The sequence below is a fragment of the Notamacropus eugenii genome, chromosome 4, assembly GCF_028372415.1.
Source record: "Notamacropus eugenii isolate mMacEug1 chromosome 4, mMacEug1.pri_v2, whole genome shotgun sequence".
NCBI lineage: Eukaryota > Metazoa > Chordata > Mammalia > Diprotodontia > Macropodidae > Notamacropus > Notamacropus eugenii.
The window spans coordinates 28291120-28312990 of NC_092875.1; the positions used below are offsets into that span (position 1 = coordinate 28291120).

General features: G+C 41.7%; 1 protein-coding gene across 8 annotated transcripts in view; it reads left to right on the forward strand.

Annotated features, from left to right (window-relative positions):
- The window catches only part of NOS1 (nitric oxide synthase 1), a 249654-nt gene that overhangs the window by 61503 nt on the left and 166280 nt on the right, over positions 1-21871 (forward strand). The window lies entirely within an intron of this gene.

Here is a 21871-nt window from a genome sequence, read left to right on the forward strand (position 1 = left end):
TTACTCACTCCTATGAAGGGAAGGAAGGAATCTCAGAGGTAATTAGGCACAACCCCTTCATTTTACAGATGACTGACCTGAGACCCAGGGAGATTAAGTCACCTCCCTATTGCTGCATAGGTAGAAAGTAACAGAAGCAGGTTTTTAAACCAGGTCTCTTAACTCCAAACCCTTTGCCCTCTCTGCTCTACTTTCCTCACCAGGCAACTAGGAGGTATACCAGGCTTGGACTCAGGAAGACTCATCTTCATTAAATCAAATCCAACCTCAGATACTTACTAGTTATGTAACCCTGGGCAAGTCACTTAACCCTGTTTGCCTCAGTTTCTGCATCTGTTAAATGAGCTGGACAAGGAAATAGCAAACCACTCCAGTATCTTTGTCAAGAAAACCCAAATGGGGTCACAGAGTCAGATATGACTGAAATAACTGAACAACAACAAAAAATCCTGATTGCCAGGGCTAGTTGGTACGATTCAGAGACATTCAGCCAGACACAGACTGAAGCATTTCCCACTCCTTCTCTCTCAAATGTGCAACCATTTAAGGAGAATGTTCTCACTATAATTCCTCATCACTTTTGCACACTGGGTTCAAAATTCAGTCCCAAGGGAGCTGCTGGGTGTCCCAGAAGCCTTGTTATACTTGGGTTCTGAGTTTCTTTAATCCTTTCCTCTGACAACAGGACTTTGTCATCTGCATATTCGAGACTGGCATATTTGAGGCTATGACCATAAATCCTGTCTGTACCCTTGTTTAAAAGGGGGAAAAAGGCAACACACACAAAAATTGAATCTGGACAGTAAATAGATTTGATTTCAAATAACTCCGAACCAAGTGCCAACATTTGTTTCTTAAGTGGCAAAGGCTGGGGCCAGTCTGGTCAGCGATATTGTCTTTCTCTGGCAATTCCTTCCTTTGAAGGAACTGAGGATGTTTAGCCTAGAGAAGAGGGGGAGGCAAGGGGATGCAGGGCCATTATTTTTAACCAATGAAAGGGCTGTCAAGTGGAAAGAGATTTTGTTGTGCAGTGGTTTCAGTCCTGTCTGACTCCCCATTTGGGGTTTTCTTGGCAAAGATACTGGAGTAGTTTACCATTTCCTTCTCCAGCTCATTTGACAGATGGGGAAACTAAGGCAAACAGGGCTATATCCAGGAAACACATTAGACTTGCTCTGCATGGCCCTAGAAAACAAAACAAGAGGCAGTTTGGTGTAGTAGAAATACAGTAAGTGCCAGTGTTCAAATCCCGATTCCTCCTCAAACTATTGTGAGTTTGAGTAAGTCACTTTATTTTTCCTCTGTAAAATGATGGAGCTATATTAGGTAGCTTAGCTCTAAAGATGTGAAAATATGATGCGAAGTTACAGTGAGACAAATTTAAGCATGACAAAGTACTAGATCATCCGTATAGTGCTGTAAGGTTTGCAGTGCATTTTACTTACGTTAACTCATTTGATCCCTAGCACAACCCTGACAGTTATATATTATTCTTTTCTTACAAATGAGGATACTAAGGCAGCCAGAGTTTAAGTAACGTGCTGAAGATTGCACAGCTAGTACCAGTTGTAATTATTCCCATTTTGCGGATAAGAAAACTGAGGCACAAGTCAAGTGCTAGGAAAGACTTCCTAGTAATCTTTACTGGATTTGGAGAGAAAGGACCTGACGTGTGTACAAATTCTGCCTATGTGACCTCAGGCAAGTCATTTAGTTTCCCTAGGCAGGTAAAATGAGATATTTACTCTGAGGCTCTTACTTTTTGGGGGATCATGGATCCCTTGAGCAGTCTGGTAAAATCTTTAGAGTACCCCTTCTCAGAAGAATATTTTAAATACATAAAATCAAATAAAAAGGAAAATAATTGTATTGAAATCATTATCATTTTTTTCTAAAAATAGTGACCCCAGGTCAAGAACCCTGGGATCAGAGAGTCTCTAGGTTCCTTCCAGACTTAAATCTATGATCCAATTAGAAAGGCCAGAAGGTGGACTGAGCTGCCTTTACTCTAGGTCTGCAAGCAGAGATTAGATGATCCCAGACTGGATTTGTTATAGAAGGGTTGGGTCCAGATCTGGATTTTTATTGATGGCCTCTGAGTTATTTTCCAGTTCTCAGATGCAGTGCCTTTGACTACTCTTCCTCCATTGCCTTTTGTAACATTTATCTCATTTTGATATTCAGCTTATTCCATACCCCAGTGATATATGCAGAGAAGGCATGACCCATCACTTATTTGAGAAAATCTTTATTAACAAGGAAGAAGTATTCATTGTCAGAAATATCATTAGTAGCAATAGACATTATGGAATGATATGTATTCCAGGCTGCAGGTTCCCCATCTTCTCTGTCTCCGTGGAGATTCTCTTTTCCTCCCTTCCCTCCCAATGAGGTGACCTGTATCCACTTCCCTTTCTTGTCACTGAATTGGAGACCTACCCCAGGTCATCAGATCTTAGGAATAAAACGGACAATTGTATACTACCCTGAGGAGGGCCAACAGGATGGTGAGGGACCTTACCATACAAGAATCTGTTGAAAAATCTAGGAGAAGAGAGGACTGAAAAAAGAGTTAAGAGTTGTCCTCAAATATTTAGGGGGTTGTCACGTAAAAGGACTGGACCTGTTCTAATTTGCCCCAGATGGTAGAACTAGGAGTACTGAGTAAAATTTATTCAATCAATCAACAAATATTTATTATGCACTTATTATATTCCAGGAACTGTACTAAATCTTGAGATAGAAAGAAAGAGCTAAAAATAGTTCCTTTCCTCAGGGAGCTCACATACAAATACGGAAATGAGATATATACAAGATCCTTCCTGAGTTCAAATCTAGCCTCAGACACTTACTAGCTGTGTGACCCTGGGCAAGTCATTTCACCCTGTTTGCCTCAGTTTCCTCATCTGTAAAATGAGTTACAGAAGGAAATGGCCAATCACTCCAGTATCTTTGCCAAGAAAACCCCAAATGGGATCAGAAAGAGTTGAACACAAGTGAAATGAGTGAACTACAAAAAGAATAACTTATCTGGTTTTTATGAGACCTGAGAAAGGAGATGTGGGATCTTAAGCTTTCACTGGAATGGGAGAAGATCATAGGATTCTAGATATAGAGCTGGGAGAGATCTCAGAGGCCATCTAGTCAAACCCCATTTTTGCAGATGAGGAAACTGAGGCACAGGGAAGCAACTTGCCCAAAGTCATACTGAGAATAATTGTCAGAGGTTAGATTCGAACCCAGTCTCTTTGACTTCAGTATCGGTGCTTTCTTTACTGTATCACCGAACCTGAGAATCTCAGAATTCAAAGGGACCTCTGAGGTCATGGGATCCCACCCCTACCTGAAGCATAAACCCTTTTTATTAACTGTCATGTGATCCACACCTCAAATGAAGACCTTTGGTGATAAGGAACCCACTACCACCAATGGCAACCCCATCCCATTTTTGGAATTCTTGGAAAGTTTTCCTTACTTCGAGTCTAAATCTGACTTTGTAGTTTCCACCCAATCCTTCCAGGTCCACCCTCTGTGACCAAGCAGAACAATTTAAAGAAATTTTCCTAAGGTACTGCCCAGACCAGGTGAGCTGTTCCAGTGGATAACCCTGAAGAGCCAAAGAGGGACGTGAGCAGGAGTGAGAGGGGGAGGCTGGAAGCCATGGCCAAAGACTGGAGCAGATACTAATGGAGGTAGGGCTGTTCAAAGGTCAACAGCCTCACTCTTCAACTTTGCAAGATGCCATTTGGATGATGGGTCCTTTCCCATCTATGATCTTTAGAGGTCAGCTAGTTCCACCTTTTCATTTTAGAGATAGGAAAACTGGGTCTCCAAAGAAGTGAATGACTTAACTCAGACCACACAAGTGGCAGAGATAGAGTGGGAACCCAGACCCTCTATACCCAGGTCTAATACTTTATCTAGTAATCACAGGTATTAGTGAAAAATAATCATAGAATTTCTGTTTGAAGTGATCTGAGGAATTATTTAGTTCAAATCACACTTGAAAAGGAATCCACTCAACATTGACTTGATCAGTGGTCACAGCCTTTGTTTGAAGACCTCCAAAAAGGGGAGGGGAGCCCTCTACTTCCTGAGAAAGTAGATGTTCTTTTAGATCCATCCTCTACTCACCTGTCAAAATGATGGTCCTAATGCGCAGTTCTGACCATGTCACTCCTATACTCAATCAGCTCCAATGACTCCCTGTTACCTCTAGGAGAAAATATGAACTTCTCTGTTTGATATTTTAAGTCCCTCATAACCAGACCCCTTCCTACCTTTCCAGCCCTATTGCACATCATTCACCTTCATGTACACATGTTCCAACTTACTGTTCCTCATCCATAGAACTCCAACTCTGACCTCTGTCCCTCTGCCCTGGCTCTCCTCCTTACCTGGGATACACTTGCTCTTTACTTGTCTCCTAACATCTTTAGTTTCCTTCAAGGTGCAACTAAAATACAATCTTCATCCCCTCAATTTTCCACCTCCCCCTTGCCTTCTCCCTCAAAAAACCTTCTATCTGCTTTGCATATAATTTGAATATAATTATAAACATCAATGTTGTCTCTGTGGGCTAGACTGGAAGTCAGGAACCATTTCCCTTTTGTCTTTATATCCCCAGAAGCTAGGATAATGCATAGCATCTAGTAGGTACATAATAAATGCTTGATGGATTTCTCCAGGAGTTCAGAAGTTCTCTTCTTACTTCAACTCATCCTTGAACTCAATACCCTTCACCAATCTTGCTACTCCCATCATGATATTTTCCAACTCAACCATGTCCTTCTTCAGCTGTGTCTTCCAGAGCTGGACGTAATCCTTCAGTTGTGACCTGACCAGGGAAGGGCAGAGTGGGGCTACCACCTCATTACTCTTGGAAAAACATATCCTGAGATCATGACTAGATTCTTTTTCTGGGACATTACACTCTTGACTCATTGAGCTCTGGTCGACTAAAACCACCGGATCTTTTCCCAAGCAAATCACCGTCTTGGCAATGCTTCCTTTCAAAGAAGAAAACTCATTCTTCCTGGAATTGCAGCATTGAAACCCTCTAGGATCCCACTTGTCAGGGAACAATGAGTGAGGTCATCTCTGGACTCGGGTGAGACCAGGAGCTAGCTTGATTTATGTTAGCTTGAACCTGGCCACTTTTCTGGCCCCTAAGGCTGTATTTCTTTGGAAATGCAGGCGACCAAGGGCTGTTTGGGGAAAAGGGGAGGGGCGGGGGGTTAGAGAATGATAGATTTTCAGAAGCAGTGGGGATATGAAGTCACTCCCTATATGACTTTTATATATTAGCCCATAACTCTACTTTAGCTCCAGTCCCTCATTAGACACTATTAAAATTAGGCAGAAAAAGGGGATGGAGACTAAAGGAGAAAATGTGTGGATCATTTAAGCTTTGCAGGAAGCTGATAAGGGCAGTCAAACAGCCAAGGGAGAGCATCCTAGCAGAAGGAATGAAAGAGAAAGAGAAGAAAAGATGACACTGCCCTCCCCCACCCTAGTTCTTCCAAGAGGAAAAGAGCTTCTCCCCAAGAAAATAGGCCTGATTATAAATGAGAAGTGGCATGAAGTTAATGATGACTCACTTTTCAAATTGATGTTTGACAAGAAAAAGAAAGAGCTGAAATCAGGACAATTAGGCAGTAATGAAAAGCCTGAAAAATAGATATCACCAGCAACCAACATCACCCCCACTTGTCCCCCCCCCAAAAAAAAATCAGGTAGAAGAATCCTGAAAGAATGTGGATGTGAAGAGACTGAGTGAGTCTAAATGACAGGCATTCATGAGGGTTAAGGGGATGAGTGGATGCCCTAAGAGGATCTGTTTGAAGGATTTCTGAAGAACTAGGAGGGAGGAGAGCTGCCTGTAAAAGTTGGGACCCAGGATTGATTCATTTAACTGAGTTTATCCTAGTAAAGAGTGACAAGGAAGGTCATGGAATCATAGGAGCCAGTTAGAGCCAGAAGGAACTTCAGAGTCTATGTAGTCCAAACCTCATCAGAATGGGAATAGCCTCTACCAAACTGCTAACAAATGATCATCCAGCCTCTGCTTAACCGGCAAGAGGGATGGGTAAATGCTTATTGATTGACTAATGACTTTATGGGGTAGGCCACTCCAGCTTTGAAAGGGCAGATAGATAGCACAGTGGATAGGGTACTAGGCTTGAAGTCAGGAAGACTCATCTTTCTGAATTCAAATCTGGCCCCAAATACTTACTAGCTATGTGACCCTGGACAAGTCACTTTACCCTATTTACCTCAGTTTCCTCATCTGTAAAATGAGCTGGAGAAGGAAATGGCATACTATTCAGTATCTTTGCCAAGAAAACCCTTGGATATGAATGACTAAATGACTAACAACAACTCAATGCCTGAACAAGCCCAATTTGTTAGGAAGTCTTTTCTTACATTGAGTGTAAATCTGTCTCTCATCTAACATTCAAGGATCCTGCTTGGAGCTCTGCTCTCTATGACCAAGTAGAACAAATCTAATCCCCCATCCACAAGATGGTCTTTGAATACTTGAAAATCGTTGTCATATTCCCCTCACCCTTAAGTTCACTTCACATTTTGCTCATACAGGACAGTCTCCCATCTCTTCTCAATTCTAAGGACTATCCTCTGGACATTCTTCAACCCTGTAACATGTCTAGATCCACCTTTCCAAGAAAGACGGTATTTTACTTCTAAAGAGGACTCAAGAACACCCCCTTAAAATGATGCTGAAAGTCATTTTCTCCATCTTAGGAATTTTAGAGAAGTGGGCAAGAAGGAACTTCCACATGTACAGAGTGTCCAAAAGGTCTTAGTGCAGTTTTAAGTTTCATTAACTCCAGAAGTAGAAGTTCTACAAAGTTAGTAAAAAAAAGTGATATTTTAATTATTGAAATTTCTTACATAATTATGTAACTTTGGAAATTTAAATGATAAAATTTTAAATGTTAGTTTAGCAAGAAGAGGCATCCTGCCATTATGCTCTGTCTATGTCATGGCTTCTGAATGACAGACTGGTGGCTCTGTATAGGAGACTTTCTTCCTTGGTCAGCTCAGTCCCCAGATCAGTCTTCATGGAAGTCATCTCCATTTGTCCTGATCTATATCTGGCCACTGGACCCAGATGACTCCAGAGGAGGAAAAAGTGAGACTGGTGACCTTGCACAGCCCTCCCTCACTTAAATCCAATTCACTTGTAAGTCATGGCATCTCCTCCCTGATGTTATGGTCCTCTTTGAGAATGAAGAACAGACATCAACAACCTGTCTCCATAGACTTTTTCTTCTGGGGTCACCTCAGAATTGTTGTGTATACAGCAAAGACTCTTTTGGATCATCTGAAGGTTAGTATTGCAACTGCAATCCTTAAGTTAATGAGTAGCAGCTGATGAAAGCTTTTATAAAGTTCAAAAATCAGCCACAGTAATGTGTAACAGAAACCAGTGGTGATATTGAAGTTTAATACAAAACATGTCAATGTTTTTAAATCTTAAATAATTAACCTTTCATTTCTTCTTCAAAATAACTGTGGCATTTATACTTCTAAAGTTATGAAAGCTTAAAACACACTAAGATTTGGGGGATATGTTATACATGCGTCCATTGCCTTCAAGGAGTTTACAATCTTGTGGGAAAGCTAAAGAGTCCAAAATGTGGGAAGGCAGGACCTTTTAAGGGGGACCTTAAAAAACATAGATCATAGAATGTCAGGGCTGGAAGAGGCTTTAGAACAGGGAATATCAGAGCTGGGAGGGACCTTGGAACACAAAATGTCAGAGCTGGGAGGGGCCTTAGAACAGAGAATGTCAGAGCTGGGAAGGGCCTTAGAATTTGGAATGTGAGGGCTGGAAGAGTCTGAGAGGTCATTTACTCTAATCTCCTCTTTTTGTAGATGGAGAAATAAAGACACAAAAAAATTGACTTACCCAAGGTCATACAAATATAAATGTAAGAATTAGAATTTGAAAACTAGGTCATCTAACTGCAAATAGTATTTTTTCCACTATTACATAGTGGGATTTGAAACATCGATGACCTTAAAATATCTGAAATGGCTTCCCAGGTGTATTGGCATCTTTTCTCTAAATAAGAACCATGAATTGAGAAGATGAAACTCTGGTAGTAGAAACCACAGCCTTGGGCAGAAGAGAATTTAAGAAGTTCGATGGGAGGAATGGACATAGGGTCCCCAGACTGACACCAGGTAGGAAGACTCCCTGAGATGCTTGGTCCAACCAGGGGCAATCTGAGGTTGTTCACCAACCTCAGTGACAATCCTCTGATTTCCTGACCTGTCCTAGCAGATGACCTCCCTGAGGGAGTTTATTATTACAGTGCCTTCCCCCTTAACCACTTCCCATTAATACCCCTATAATCTACTAAGAAAGCTTGCATTTCACCATTTTTAAACAATTAGCCCAGTTCATGGCCTCTGCAATCCATCAATTAATGTGAGACCCAGCTATAAATTACAAGGGAACAGGAACAGACACAATGGGATTAGGTCACAGCAGCCATAAACCTTCTGAACAAATGAAATTTTGCTGGGAAGTACAGTTTGCAGAAGTGATATTTCATCCTTCACACAATATGACCCCCAAAACTCAGCATCCTAGGTCCTTGTTGGGACCATTAGGGAAGAGTTTCCCCTCACTGGACAAACGTCCAGTGAGACCTTAAGACCTCTAGTGAGAGAGAATCCACAGCAAATCAATCAAGCAAAGGTATTTGTTAAACACCTACTATGAGTTCTAAGTGCTGGACCAACAAAGACCAAAATGGACTAGCCCCTGCCCTCAAGAGCTTACCCTCTAAGAGAGTCTTGATAATTTGTACATCTATAAGCATAAAATAATAATAGTAGCAACAATAACTTGGGAGATATTGATAGAGCATCGGGAATCAGGAAGACCTGAGTTCAAATCCAGCCTAGACATTTACTAGCTATGTGACCCCATGCAAGTCAATTAACCTATGTCTTCCTCCATTTTTTTAATTGTTGTTGAATTTTTTTAAGGTAGTTTTTTTATTACATTTTAAGTTCCCAACTATCTCCCTCCCTTCCTCCTCACCCTGCACTAGAGAAGGACACAAAGATTTATTTGACAAAGATTTATAAATATATGTCAAAGTGTACTCTGCATATCAGTTCTTCCTCTGGAGGTGGATAACATCTTCCTTCATAGGTTCTTTGTCATTGATTTGAGTATTTATAATGCTCAGAATGAATTGGTTGCTCACAGTCATTTCTCCAACAACATTGCTGTTACTGCATGCAACATTCTATTGGTTCTGCCTATTTCATTTTTCATTATCCCATGCAAGTCTTTCCATGTTTTTCTAAAATCAACCTGCTTATCATTTTTTACAGCATAGTAATATTACATTTCAATCATATACCACAACTTGTTCAGCCATTCCCCAATGGATGGGCATCCCCTCGAATTCCAGTTTTCGGTCACAACAAAAAGAGCTGCTATAAATATTTTAGAACAAAGAGGTTCTTTTACTTTTTCTCTGATAACCGTGAGAAACAGACTTAATAGTGGTGTTGCTGGGTCAAAGGTTATCCACAGTTTCTGCCTCTGTTTCCTTCTCAGCACTTGCTTCCCAGGATTGTTGTGAGGATCAAATGAGATAATTATTGTAAAGCACTTAGTGCAAAGCCTGACATATAGTAGGTACTACATATATGTTAACCTAAATGTTCTCATATCTGTAAAGTGCTTAGCATAATGGCTACACACAGTAGGCACTTAATAAATGCTTGTTTCCTTTTTTTCTTGCATAGTGCTTTTAAGATTTGCAAAGCACTTTATGTATGTTAGTTCATTATATACATCATATATGAAATGAATAATACACAGTTGCATTGGGAAGGAGAGCACTGGTGGGGGAATCTCCTGAGGCAGTCCACCTCATTTCTCTCCCATTCTCATTGCTAGGAAGTATTTCCTGTCATCCAGCTTCAGCAGTCCTCTTTACTATTGTGACCCATTGCTGCTGGCTCTTCACTCTGGGGCCAAACACGACCAGTCTAATTCTTCTTCAGGACCATCCATTAAAGACAGCTTTCATGCCTGCCCCAACTCAAATCCTCCCACGTCTTCTTCTCTCCAAGCTAAGCAGACCCCGCTCTATATTATGCCCAAGTCAAAAAGGAGAATACATTGTAGAATCCTAGGATTATAAAGGGATTTGTGATGTTCAATTATTAAGCATGTACTATAAGCCAGATTCTATATGACACCTGCCCTCAAGGAATTTTCACCTAACATATACAAAGTGATTTCAAGGGTTCAAGTATCTCAACAAGGTAAGGGCTGGGGACCAGGAAAGGCTTCAAGTAGGAGAGAAGACAATAATGGAATCAGAGGGGCCAAGTTCAAATCCTACTTCTGTCCATTGTTACCCAACTTACTTTGGGCAAGTTACTTGGTTTCTCTTGACTTCAGTTATCTCTTCTGTGGAATGAGGAATTTGGACTAGACCATTTCTGAGGTTCCTTATAGTTCTAGATCTAGCATCCTATGAACATATGTGATGGCAACTACTTTGAAGGAAAAAAAAGGGATTCTAAGAAGTGGACATCAAGAAGGAATTAATTGTAGATATGGGGGAGCCATCCTATGTAAAGGCAAGGAGGGAGAAGATGGAAAGCCATGTATAGGGAGTAGTTCGCAGACCAGTGTGACTGCAACAGTCTAGGAATGGTTGAATACACCATTTATTATTGATTAGTTATAATTATTAGCACTTGCTAATTGTTTATTCCATGCCAAGCCCTGTGGTAGGCTTTAGTGTACAAATATAAAAGCAAGACAGTCTGTATCTTCAAAGAACTTCCCTCCTAATAGGGAGAGACGGCACATATAGAAGGGTATAACTTCAAGACAGAAGGCAAAGTATAGCTCTTTACAGTGCAAATAACACATAGTAGAGTAACATAAGATTGGAAAAGTAGATAGGAGGCATATTTCATTGTGCTTTAAATGGCCAACTAGGAGTTTTATTTTTAGGCCAGAAGTGATAGGGAGCCACTGAAGATTTTTGAGGAGGTGAGTGACATGGTCAGATCTGTATTGAGGTGAATCTTAAATTGGCAGGGGTAGGGAAGATGGATTAGAAAGGGGTAAGGGACTGGAGTCAGAGAGACCCACTGGGGCCATTTGCAATGGGACAGAGACTGCACATGGAGAAGAAGGCAGGTGCAAGAGCTGTTGTGACAGTCACCTTGTCTATCCCCCAGATAACGGGCAAGATGACACCTGAACCATTTTTGCCCTCAAAGGCAATCAATGAAAAGGCAAGGCACTTCGTACCAAGGCCACAAGGATGATTCTACAGGTTGGCCATGGTTGGAACAGTGGAAGTTACTGGTCCCTTTAAGCTTCCTGGGAATAAGGCTGGTGAGGTCTGAGGATCTCTCCCATAGATAGAGGACTTCTCTTACTAGAATCCTTCCAGGGCCCAGTTTTTCCTCCAAACCAATCTTAAATTTTCTGACAAAACCCTCAGAAGAGGAATTATGAAATTTTTCTACCCTTTCAATTACCCACCTGGCACGGAATCCAGAAGCCAACAGGAATCCCTGTTATTCTAGAGTAAGCATTAATCTCAAATAGACAGAGCCATACCTTGAAGATCCCTGTGGACCCCATGTTGACTTAGAAAACTATATATTTGCATTATCTATATTTTATAGTATTTATATTTCTTTTGTTAAATATTTCCCAAATACATTTTGAACCGGCTCGCATGTTCTCAGGAGGGATGCAGCCCACAGACTGTGTTTGACACCTCTGGTGTACTTGATTCCATGGTGTCAGGTACAATTCACTCCATCCCAACAAGGAATGGAGCTGATCTGGGCAGTGTCAATATTAATACTGATGCCCACTTCTCTAGTCTAGCAGTAGACAAATGCAAAGCACCTAGCCTTCCTCTGAGGTGGGTTGTGAGAGTATCATCATCCCTAGATCCCATGATATGGGGGAAAGAGTTTGATTTGGAGTCAGAGGTCATGTGTTTGACTCCTGACTTGAATTCTACTTTTGAGATCTTAAGAGACTCAGCCTCTCTGGGACTTTTTCCTTTTTAAAAAATATTATTTTGAGTTCCAATTTTCTCCCCATCTCTCCCCTCCCCCCACCCCATAAAGCCTTGCATTCTGATTACCCCTTCCCTCAATATGCCCTCCCTTCTGTCACATCCCTTCCTTCCCTTATCCCCTTCTTCTCTCTTTTCTTGTAGGGCAAGATAGATTTCTATAGCCCATTACTTGTATTTCTTATTTCCCAGTTGCATGCAAAAACAATTCTCAACATTCATTCCTAATATTTTAAAGATTTTTTCCTTTTTCTGTAAAAGGAGAGGATTGGATTCAATGGACTCTAAGTGCCTTCCAACTCTAAATCTAGGATACTATGATTCCATTTTATAGATGAAAAAACTGAGGATGTGAGAGATCAAGGGGGCTTCCCATGGTCACACAGCTAGTAAAGGCTCAAGGAAGATAGTCAAACCCACAACTCTTGGCTTGAGAAGCCAAAGTATAGATGAGTAGATACAGTGCTGGACTTTCAGTAAGCACAGCCTGGGTTTGAATCCTGCCTCAGTCACATGTTAACTGTATGACCCTAGCAAAGTCACTTAAACTCCCCGAGCCTCAGTTTCATCATTTGTATAATAAAGGGGTATAGTCTTAGGATCCCATGGCTCTAGGTCCAGCCCACTCTACCCATAAAACACTGCTACCTCAAAACATTCTGATTCACCTCCACATCCTTGAGAACAATCAGATTACACAGCGACAGAGACAAAAATACACATCCAATCCCTCCATCTCATAATGATACCTCCCTGTATTTCAATAGAGCTCTTAACTTTCCCAAGTGTTTTGACATGTCTGCTCTCATTTGCATAAGCCAGACATGAATGAATACTTCCTTGCTATTGGAATCATTTTAGCAGTATAAAGTCATCAGGCATCATCCATCCAAACTAATAATTATCTCTAGTCCTTTACATATCAAGGTATTATTCTTGACCCACCATTCACTGACTGTGGTTCCTCCAGTCATTTTACCACTCTTATGACTGCATTTGGTTTGATGCATCCCCAAACACTTGTCTAATTCCTACTAATTCCTACACAGAAAATTTGTTCTCAAGGAAGCTGAACAGGGATATGAGATCCACTTGGGAGCCAAGATGAAGCTGGTGGGATATGGTGGGAGGTAAAAAGAACACTGGAACTGGCACTGGGGCCATGGTTCAAATTCCCACCTCCGATACACCCAAGCCTTGGACATTGTTGGTAGTCAACAGGTACAATAGAAACATTCAGGGATTTGGAGAATCTGAGTTCGAATCTGGTTCTTCTGATACTAGTCATTACCTGTGTGACTTGGGAAGTTATTTAACATCACTGGGCCTTAGTTTCCTCATCTGTAAAATGAAGGAGTTGTACTAGATGACCTCTGAGGTCCCTTTGAGTTCTGTAATTCTACTAACTTAACTGCATCTAAACCTGCATGCCTGGCATTTCTTGACAATGAGACCTCTCCCAATTGACTTGGGCCACCTCAGAATGTAATGAGATCCCCCTCATGATAGGACTTCAAGAAAAAGTGAGATGACCACTTGTCAGGTATGTTGTGGAGAGGATTTTTCACCAGGACTGGGTTGGACTAGATACCTACCAAAAGCCCTTCCAACTCTGAGATTATGACTGAGTCTGTAATTCTATGTGATAGTAATTCAAATGGTGTTCAGCCTTTAACGTTTTCATTATTGGCGTCTCCTCCAGTCTAAATCAAAAAGTTCAACTTGGGGGTTCATCAGTCCAGTGGCTAAACCAAGCCCAAGGGCAACGAAGCCAGTGCCCTGAAATTGTCAAGTTCAGTCTCTGGTTGATTGGGTCAGGAAGCCGGTATTTTTGCAGCCCTTCCAGGGGGACCTTGCAAACAAACCATAATTTGGTAATGCGATTTCCTTTCCCTGATCAGACTGAATGTTCCCGACCAATGGGAGTACAAATCTCTTTGTCTGCAAAGATCTGTCCATTTCAATCACATCAGACATTTGAAGAGCCACTGGACAGCTGTAGCCACGGCAGCCCAGTCGGGGGCGAAGGCTGGAGACAAGAATCTAGTCAGAGACAGAAAAGCTTGCTTCCCAGAAACCCTGGCAAGACAAAGCATTGGGGTAAAAGCAGCAAGGAAATTATGTAGCAACCCACCCTCAACACCCCGCCCCATTAAAGACCTATGTCACTGGATGGGGAATTAGATTGACATATAGATGCTAGCAAAAATAGTTTGTAGTTGGAAATTAAAACTTTTAAATTAGACGAGATCACAACTCTTAGGACCAAAGATTATAACCCTTTAGGACCAAAGATTTGTAATTAGACAGATATAAACTCTTAAGAGCAAGGACTGTCTCACTTTTGTATCTATGTCCAGTGCCAGGAATATACTAAGTGCTTAATAAAATACTTGTTATTCATTCATTATTTGGAAGGGTATAGTATCCCCTTTGGGCTATTCCTAGTTCATTACTCAGAGGTTTATTTATTTAGTTGGTGACAGCCAGGGGGAGAGTTAGTGACCACTCCCACATTCTAGGGTATTCTTTAGCTCCACATTCTTAAAGCTATAGCTCATAAGCCCCCACCAGCAAGTTTCCCCTGAGAGTCTCTAGACATAATTAGCCCAAAGCAAAGACATTTACAAAGATGGCATCATAAAAAAGAGTAGTACAAAATACTCCTTTCATAAACCTGGAACATATTCTCCCACAAATACAAAAGGCATGTAAAGAGTGTGCACAAACTTAGAGTACAATGGCAATGAAGCACAGATGTGACCAAGACAATTTCAGAGATGCAACGCCTTGATGTTCTTTTTTTTCTGACAAAGTCCTCACTTGGCTCCCCTCAGGGTCCAACATCTCTACTGAGAGGATTGCTCAGAATGGCTCCTAAACCCTACTTCTCTCCACAACTTGACTCGTGATTACCACAGCTAGTTTTTCCTTGAATTCACAGGGTTACCTCTCTTCTCCACTTCCAGGTTCATGCTCCTTTTCAATTTTGTGTTTCTTTTCCTTCATTAGCTTGTAAGCTTCTTGAGGACAGGAACTGTCTTTTTTTTATTTTTGTATCCCCAATGCTTAGCATAATGCCTGGCACATAGTAGGCACTTAATAAATGTGTGTTGACTGTTGAAATCATATCCTTCCTGAAATCACCATATCTGAATGGGAAGTACATGTCTCTGTTCTTCCAATTATAGCTTGAAATCTCTCAAACTGATGACCTCTCAACTTGCTACATCAGTTGTCTCCTATTGGGAAAGTAGCTCTGAAATAAAGAGCCACAGCAAATAATGGGAAGAGGAGCGAGAAACCCCTTCCCCTACCAGAAGAAATCCCCTTTCAGGGGCTGGGTTCTTCTTTGATTTCTAGGTCCTATCTCTGCTGCAGCGATAGTTGTTTCAGTCTTTTAAGGGACCACCAGAGGTATGACCTCTGGAGGTATTTCTTAACCCATTCATCCTAGGAAACTCCTTCACACTTAGTAAAAGGATACAAAATATAGATGCACGTTTCCAGTTAGCTTAACACCTCGTTATCTGTTCTTCCTCTCTTTGGTCAGATGCCAATGACTCTACTTCCCGGTAAGGAAGCTGAAGCCCACAGAAGCTAAGTGACTTTCTTAAGGTCACATAAGCTCATAGGATTATAGATTTAGAGGTAGAAGAGACCTTAAAAGCCATTGAGCCTAACATCAATTTTACAGATAAAGAAACTGAAGCCCAAAGAGGTTATATGGGTTGTTAGTGAATATCTGAGGAGAGATTTAAAACCATTCTTCTTGACTCCAAACCCAATATCCTATCCTCTACTCCATATTATAAAACTAGGAAGCACATCCAGGATATCTGATTCCAAACCCAGAAGGGGTGTCTCTTCACCACATTACCTTTCCAATTCAGATGGATAGAGAATAAGAGAGAGAGAGAGAGAGAGAGAGAGAGAGAGAGAGAGAGAGAGAGAGAGAATAAAAGAGAAAGAGAATGAGAGAGTGGAGGAAGGAGATGAAAGGAGAGAGGGAGGGAGGGAAAGAAGGAAGGAGAGAAGAGAAGCTGATGATGATAATGATGAAGAAAAGAAGCAAGAGGAGAAGATGATGCTGATGATGAAGAAGGAGGAGAAGGAGAAGAAGGTGATGATGAAGAAAAGAGGAGGAAGTGAAAGAGGAGGAGAAGAAGAAGAAGAAGAAAGAAGAGGAGAAGAAGAAGGAGAAGGAGAAGGAAGAGGAGAAGAAGAAGGAGAGGGAGAAGGAGAAAAAGAAGAAGAAAGGGGGAGAGAAGTAGAGAGGAAGAAGAGAGAGAAAGAATACAAAGAAAAGAAGAGAAGAGGGGAGGGGGGAGGAGGAGGAGAGACAGAAACAGAGGCAGACCAGAGGATGACGGAGGAGCACTACCAACTGGGGGAGCTCAAGAATTTCAAGAATGGATTCATGAAGGAGGTGACTCTTGAGCTGAGCCTTAAAGTGAACCAGAAATTTCCAAGAGACACAAGTGAGGAGGGAGAACGTCCCATACGTGAGGAATGTGCTGTACAAGGACATGGAGACCATAGATGGAGGGTAACAAGGAGGCCCTCACAAGCTTCTCAAGGTTGGGGACTGCGTATCTGCCTTTCTCTATCTCCAGTACTTAGCTCTATGCCTGGCACAATATAAGAATTTAGTAAATGCTCATTGTTCAAAAAATGATTTTGAGTGGAAGCTAGATTGTGTGAGGGGGAAGGGAAGGACTGATTTCCTTTTGTCTTTGGATCCCCAATACCTAGTATAAGTGTTAGATGTGATAATTGTTGAAATGTATAATGAGAGCAAGAAGGGACCTCACAGTCCATTACTACAAACTGTTTTATAGATGAAGAAACTAAGACCCTGGGGAGATTAAGTGATATGCACAAGGTTAAAGGACCCAGAGGTGGGATTTGAACCCAGGTCCACCATCTCCAGATCGTGTGTTCTTTCCACTGAGCCACATCAGAAAATAATAAAGTTCATGGGTATCATTGAATCATTTTCAAGGATCTCTGCCTATTCTAAAATCTGATGTTTGGTAACCAGTGAAGAAAAAAAAAAAACCCATCACAGCTCATTTCATAGCAAAGTCTCTAATGAGGGGAAAGGAAGATGGAGCACATATCTGACAAAAGGAGTGGTGAAATGTGATAGACACTGTTGCTGATTATCTCAGTGCCCACAAGATCTCCTTGCTACCCTGGGAGCAGTGTATGTGTGTAACATGCTATTCTTAGCAACACAGCCTTCCAGTGTTAGCAGGGAACCAGTGAAGGAGCTGCTGTCTAAAGCACTCTCTCGTGGGCTGGATCAGAGCCCCCACTTGGGTAAGACTTCTACCAACAGATGGTCAGATATTAAAATGCACTTAGCAAGACAGCCAAGTGCCCTCCTCCCCAACCGATCTGGTAGCTGAACTTGCTGAGTGGGAGTATTCCCCTACGGGGTACCGCTGATACCCAGACAAGCCATCTTCCTCCACTCCACCCCATGCTCTATAGGCAGAGATTTAGGTGAGCTGGCCAGATGGAGAGTTCCCACCTTGTCCCTTGTCCCAGCTGCCTAAATGACCCCTTCTAACTCAACCCAGCAGGCACTTCTTTGGAGCCATTGTCAATATGGAAGTGGTGTTGTATATTCTCTGTGGAAAGTGGGATTGTAAATTGAGAAATCACAATTCTAAGTTCAACTCTGGGACCCAACATCTATGGAGACACTGTGAAGTGACCACGTTTCTTTGTGAATTACAGATTTGTATAATAATAAAGTTGAAAAGGACTTTAGTGGCCACCTAGTCAACCCATTCCTTAACAAGAATCTTCAGTATAGCTTATCCAATCAGTGTTCATAAAGGCTTTCCTTTAAGATCTGTGCCCCTCCCGCCCCACCACCCACACTCCTCCCCCCCCCCCCACCAGGGAAGAACCTCCACTATATGCTGAAGCAGCTCTTTCCACTTCGGGGTAGACTTTCTTGTTCATACTTAATAAGTTTTTTGTGTGTTTGCTTGAACAATCAATTCTAGTTCTCCTTTTTTGTAAATTCCATCCATCACTTTTTGTCTCCTGGAGTCAAACAGAAGAAAACTAATTCTTTGGTGTGGTGTACTAACTGGAGGGAGCCGTAATGTCCCTTTTTAAGTCTTTTCTTCTCTAAGCTAAATATCTCCAGGTTGATGACGTCCCTTTTTAAGTCTTTTCTTCTCTAAGCTAAATATCTCCAGGTCCTTCAACCAATCCTCATCATTGATCTCAATGAACCTCTCCCGACATTTTCTAGCTTATCAATGTCATTCCTACAATGTGGTTGCTCCTCAGAACAGAAGAAGATATTCCAGACATAGCCTGACCAGTTCAGAGAATACCAAGACTATGATGTCCCTAGTGCCAAAAATTTTTAATGCAAAAAAGGACTTGTTAGCATCTTCGCTGCATGCATGTATGTATGCATATACATATGTGTGTGTATATACATATGTGTGTGTATATACATATGTGTATGTATGTATGTGTGTACACACACATAGAGAGAGAGATTGAGATATATAGATGGATAGATGGATGGATGGATAGATAGGTAGGTAGGTAGGTAGATAGATAGATAGATAGATAGATAGATAGATAGATAGATAGATAGATAGATAGATGGATGGATGGATGGATAGATAGATTTGGGGGTTTCTGTGGGCTGGGAGCTCAACTGAGTTCAAGTGTGATTTTGACTCAGTTGAGCTCCTAGCCCACAGAAACCCCCAAATCTTTATCAGAGGATCTAGTTGTATCTCCCTCATCTTGAACTTATAATTAATTTTTGTTCACAAGTATAAAGCTTTATATTTATCCCTATTCAACTCAGCCCAGTGTTCTAGGCTATCAAAACAATTTGGGATCCCAATCCTGTTTCTCTCATCTAGGGTTTTAATAGTCCTTCTCAGTTATGTCATCATCATCATCATCATTTTTACATAGCACTTTAAGTTTTGTAAAGTACTAAGCATATGTTATATAAGATATATCAATTTATATTTAAATATTTCATTTGATCTTCATAACATCTTAATGAGGAAGGTACTATTATTGTGCCTATTTTATAGATGAGAAAAATGAGATTGAGATGTTAAGTGATTTACTCAAGGTTACACAGATAGTAGGCATCTGAAGCCAGATCTGAACCCAGGTCTTCATGATTCCAAGTTGAATGTTCTTACCACTCCAGTTATCTAGTAGCTCCCTATGTATTTCTCCAAGTTCCATTTTTTAAAATATTAAACAATATTGGACCAAGCAGGGAGGCGGAGCCAAGATGGCGGAGTAGAAAGACGCACATACACATAGCTCCGAACCCACAACCCACAGAACGGCTAGAGGGGAGTAACTCACGGCGAATTCTGCACCCAGAGGCCACAGAATATTGGAGCGAGGGAGATTTCTGTTCCGGAGAGACCTGCAAACCTCTCGCGGGGGGTCCTTCGCGCTGTGGACTGGGTGCCAGGACTGGGAGCTGAGTGCAACCCTGCAGTGGCCGCGACACCGTGAGGAAAAGATCCAAGCGGGCTGCGGAGATGGGATCTCCAGCGACGGCATAAGCCCCACCACCCACAGGTGACGAGGGTCGGTGAGAGAGTCTCTTTGGCGGGTCGAGAGGGGAGTGGGGTGTCCCCATGGCTCGGGCCCCCCCCGGGAGATAGAAGCTGAGAGGCTGCTGCGGACAGGGGCTCCCCAAGTGGGCGGGAGCCTGGATCCATTGTGGAAGGTCTGTGCATAAACCCCCCGAGGGAACAGTGCCTGAGAGGCTGCCCTGCCCCGACCTGACCATCTGAACTTAATTCTCACACTGAATAGCAGCCCTGCCCCCACCAAAAGCCCTAAGGCAGGAAGCAGCATTTGAATCTCAGTCCCCAAAGGCTGGCTGGGAGGATCAGGAGGTGAGGTGGGTGTGAGGAGAATATTCAGAGGTCAAGCCACTGGCTGGGGAGAATGCCCAGAAAAGGGAAAAGAAATAAGACTATTGAAGGGTACTTTCTCGGAGAAAAGACACTTCCTCCCTTCCTTTCTGATGAGGAAGAACAATGCTTACCATCAGGCAAAGACACAGAAATCAAGGATTCTGTGCCCCAGCCCACCCAATGGGCTCAGGCCATGGAAGAGCTCAAAAAGAATTTTGAAAATCAAGTTAGAGAGGTGGAGGAAAAACTGGGAAGAGAAATGAGAGGGATGAAAGAAAAGCATGAAAAGCAGATCAGCTCCCTGCTAAAGTAGAACCAAAAAACATGTTGAAGAAATTAACACCTTGAAAACTAGCCTAACTCAATTGGCAAAAGAGGTTCAAAAAGCCAATGAGGAGAAGAATGCTTTCAAAAGCAGAATTAGCCAAATGGAAAAGGAGATTCAAAAACTCACTGAAGAAAATAGATCTTTCAAAACTGGAATGGTACAGATGGACGCTAAGGACTTTATGAGAAAGACAGATATCACAGAACATAGCGAGAAGATTCGAAAAATGGAAGATAATGTGAAATATCTTATTGGAAAAACAACTGACCTGGAAAATAGAATCAGGAGAAACAATGTAAAAATTCTGGGACTACTTGAAAACCATGATCAAAAGAAGAGCCTAGACATCATCTTCCATGAAATTATCAAGGAAAACTGCCCTGAGATTCTAGAACCAGAGGGCAAAATAAATATTCAAGGAATCCGCAGAACACCGCATGAAAGAGATCCAAAAAGAGAAACTCCTAGGAACATTGTGGCCAAATTCCAGAATTCCCAGGTGAAAGAGAAAATATTGCAAGCAGCTAGAAAGAAACAATTCAAGTATCGTGGAAATACAATCAGGATAACACAAGATCTAGCACCCTCTACATTAAGGGATCGAAGGGAATGGAATAGGATATTCCAGAAGTCAAAGGAACTAGGACTAAAACCAAGAATCACCTACCCAGCAAAACTGAGTATAATACTTCAGGAGAAAAAATGGTCTTTCAATGAAATAGAGGATTTTCAAATTTTCTTGATGAAAAGACCAGAGCTGAAAAGAAAATTTGACTTTCTAACACAAGAATGAAGAGAACCATGAAAAGGTGAACAGCAAAGAGAAGTCATAAGGGACTTACTAAAGTTGAACTGTTTACATTCCTACATGGAAAGACAATATTTGTAACTCTTGAAACATTTCAGTATCTGGGTACTGGGTGGGAGTACATACACACACATGCACACACGCACACATACATAGAGACAGAGTGCACAGAGTGATTTGAAGAGGATGGGATCATATCTTAAAAAAAATGAAATCAAGCAGTGAGAGAGAAATATTGGGAGGAAAAAGGGAGAAGTTGAATGGGCAAACTATCTCTCATAAAAGAGGCAAGCAAAAGACTTATTAGTGGAGGGATAAAGAGGGGAGGCAAGAGAAAAACAGGAAGTCTACTCTCATCACATTCCACGAAAGGAAAGAATAAAATGCACACTCATTTCGATAGGAAAACCTATCTCATAATACAGGAGAGTGGGGGACAGGGGCACAAGCAGGGTGGGGAGGAGGATGGAGGGGAGGGCATGGGGAGGAGAATGCAATCCGAGGCCGACACTCATGGGGAGGGAAAGGATCTTAAGAGAATAGAAGTAATGGGGGACAGGATAGGATGGAGGGAAATATAGTTAGTCCCATACAACACAACTAGTATGGAAATCATTTGCAAAACTACACAGATTTGGCCTATATTGAATTGCTTGTCTTCCAAGGGGAAGGG